General features: G+C 35.4%; 1 long non-coding RNA gene across 1 annotated transcript; it reads left to right on the forward strand.

Moving 5' to 3' along the window:
• The first annotated feature begins 686 nt into the window (after nt 1–686).
• Nucleotides 687–3,617, forward strand: LOC125057130. The gene is made up of 3 exons (XR_007118169.1): nt 687–1,070; nt 1,864–1,962; nt 3,269–3,617. It is a non-coding gene; the product is annotated as an uncharacterized LOC125057130 (long non-coding RNA).
• The last annotated feature ends 235 nt before the right edge of the window (nt 3,618–3,852 follow it).

Genomic DNA, 3,852 nt, shown 5'->3' on the forward strand with positions numbered 1-3,852 from the left:
GAGAGACTTCATTATAAATTTATCTTAATTCGAATTCCTGCATAATGTTTATGTTAACGTAAAATTGTAAATACCGTTAGATTGTAATCTATCTCGAGAGATTATAAACTGTCGAAAGATTGTGAACTCAAGGTAGTGCTTACAATTTAACGTATTCGGTAGATTATAATCTATCGAAGTGAAATCGTCAAATTGTGAAACGGTACGCACTTCGCGCGCTGATTGGTTGAATGGTATATGCCACGCGCTGATTGGTTGAATGGAATATGCCATACTGTTCATTGTATTAACAAGGAATTAATGTAGATTTTATAAAAAAAAATCAATGGCGCTACAACCTTTTTAGGTCTGGGGCTCAGATTTCTGTATCTGTTTTATGATCATTTGGTAGTCTTATAGGCAAGTAGGTGATAAGCCTTCTGTGCCTGACGCACGCCGTTGACTTTTTGGGTCTAAGGCAAGCCGGTTTTCCTCACGATGTTTCCCTTCACCGTTCGAGCGAATGTTAAATGCGCACATAGAAAGAAAGTCCATTGGTGCACAACCGGGGATCGAACCTCAGGGATGAGAGTCGCACGCTGAAGCCACTAGGCCAACACTCCTCCATGTAATGTAGATTTATACCTAAATAAATATGTCTAACATTAAAATTTAGACTAAAAACCAAAAGACCTTGAATATTTAGATACAATTGCAGCTGTGAAGAGGTTATCGCTATCGATAAACTGGTTATTTTGCAAAAACAGTGTATTTTAGCTGTGATGCGAACTTACAAAATATTGTGTTAATAAATTATTTAAAGGTGATTATCTAAGAGTATCTGTATACAAATATTTTCTAAACAATTTGAGTATTAGGTTAATATAACATTGAGCGGAATAACAATGATTCTTCGTATCGAGTCCAAGCTTGTGCTAGCTTATATTGTATTAGTTAGTGGCATTGAAGAAAGCGAGCGGTATTTAGAAGCTCCAGAAGTGACAAGCGTGTCTTTGGCAGAACCAGAAGGCCTGTATGTCCAGTGGTGGCCTGTGAGACAAAGGGACGATGATCCAGTCATTGGGTACAAGGTGTGTTATCCGGTAGAGTCCATTTCTAACGCCTTAATATATGTAAACATTGTCTAAATAAAATAAGATTCAGCTGCTTTTCGCTGGATTTTCAAGACTTGTACATGTGTGTCCGCTGGACACTTATACTGATACTGGACACTGATATTGATACTGAACACTGATACTGATACTGGACATGGATACTGATACTGGACGCTGATACTGATACTGGACACTGATACTGATACTGATACTGGACACTGATACTGATACTGGACACTGATACTGATACTGGACACTGATACTGATACTGGACACTGATACTGACACTGGACACTGATACTGATACTGGACACTGGACACTGATACTGGACACTGATACTGATACTGGACACTGATACTGACACTGGACACTGATACTGATACTGGACACTGGACACTGATACTGGACACTGGACACTGATACTGGACACTGATACTGATACTGGACACTGATACTGACACTGGACACTGATACTGATACTGGACACTGATACTGATACTGGACACTGATACTGACACTGGACACTGATACTAGACACTGATACTGATACTGGACACTGGACACTGATACTGGACACTGATACTGATACTGGAGGAGTGGCAATGTGAGTGTCCATGGGCGGTATCACTTAACATCAGGCGAGCGTCCTGTCCGTTTGCCTCCTGTTTCATAAAAAAAATAAAGCGTAACTTAGCATCTATCTGATATAACTATACTAATATTCATCAGATTTTAATTGTATTTTTTTCTGAAGATAATAATTTTTAGATAAGGCTTTGGGAAATACCAGAATCATCAACAACTGATATTCAGTTGGTTGATGCATACAAGTATCCGGGGACAGTGAAACACGAGGAATCCTCTAAGGTACATTAATAATTTACGCATTAATCGTACCGATATAGTAATTTCTAGAATGCACAAAACAAGCGAAGCGAACGTCTAATGGATTGGTCAATATTAGATAAAGTGTATAAGCCTAACCGCTGTTGTAGCCCGTAGTGGATGGGATGAATTTCGTTAACCACGATTTTCGTTATTTTGTGCGAATCCCGCTGTGGGGAGATTGCGTTTCACCTCTGTATTGTTGATCGTTATTGTGGTAGACCAGATATTTAATTAAAATCGTATTTATAACATGTTATATGGTAATGTGATAGAAGTTTTGCTACATCTCATACTCTGCATCACACAATAATACAAATACAATTTCTGAAAATTATATGTAATCAAAATAATATGTATAAAAATTAATAAATTGTTTAATGTAAATGTAATACATGAAACTATTTTTAACCCATATTAATTATCATAATGTCATAATAATATGAACAGTTGAGATATTTATAATTGTTGTCAAAACTGGTCTGCCTTTAAAAATCTAACCTTCCCCTTGAAAGCATTGCGGCGCAGTAATCTTTAACTTCTGGGAAAGTGATTAAAATACTTTCATAGCCATGGATTCCATAACAATATTTTAAATACACCGTGGTCAAAAAATGTCAAAAATCATTTATTCATATAGGTAACACAATGTATACTTATGAACGTCAATAAAGAAATGTAAATGCTTCTAATTTTACATTTACTGCCAGTTCTCAAATCAAGGTCGTAGAAAGAACGACAAGAACCGGCAATAACCTGTGCACCCACAACCGTGTTGGATCAATGAAAAAAAAGGGTGCGTGTACTTATGTACGCGCGTAAGAAGTTATACTTCTTTGGCATTATTAAAAATAGTTTTTGTTTGCATGCAAATAATTAATTACAATTAAATAATCAAAGACTGGAAAAGGGGTCATTATAGTCAATAAAATTCAGTTTACATTTGAAAAATTAAATAATTAAATATTAATTATTATTCTCTTACATTAAGTGTAACATAAATTCTATTATTATTCGAATGTTGTTTTTAAATTATGTCCAATGCCGTAGCATCTTCCGTGGGCAACTTCATTCTGTTAATTCTGTGTCACGCTGCGCGCGCATCGTAAAATTTCACTCGCATTAATTTTTTATAACGCGCCTAAAGAAGTATAACTTCAATATAGTTAATTCTGCCAGTTCAATGTAAAATTGGCAGTAAACTATGTAAAAATAAATAACACAAAATCCAGCTTTTATAACATCAAGACTGGTTATTACAAAATTTAACAGTTACAATAATTTACAGTCATTTTCTGTCAACAATACGGATCCAATTTCCAGAGAAGAGATCGTTGGGTCTGCGAACAAAGGTTTGATGTCGGCTACAGTAAAAATCAAATATAACACGATTTACGAAGTTCGAGTATTGGGCTTTAAGAAGGATGTTGATGGGCCTATGTCTTTACCTACGAGGATTAAGGTGGTGAAAGGGAGTGGCTATCAGGTTGTTCTACAGAGGACAGTAACAGGTTGTCGGATTACCGTCCCTTCGGAAGTACAACACGACAATGACCCATATCCATACGAACACAATTTCAATTTTTAAAACTGTGATAGAAACACAACAATAAAACTTGTAAAATTTTATTCATCGACTTCAAATAGTTTTTGTGAATGCACGCTTTATATTAGCTTCACCTGTATGTATGTATGTAACCGACTCCTTCGACTCGATTTTGACCCACTTTTAACGGACAGATTTAATTCAAACTTTGCGCACATGTCTAAGATCGATGACAATGCAATAATCCGAAAAAAGAAATGAAAAAAAAAATAAAAAAATTTAACTAAAAAATAAAAAATAAATAATAGTTTAAAAAAACTAAAAAA

Source organism: Pieris napi, chromosome 16 (assembly GCF_905475465.1).
Source record: "Pieris napi chromosome 16, ilPieNapi1.2, whole genome shotgun sequence".
Lineage (NCBI taxonomy): Eukaryota > Metazoa > Arthropoda > Insecta > Lepidoptera > Pieridae > Pieris > Pieris napi.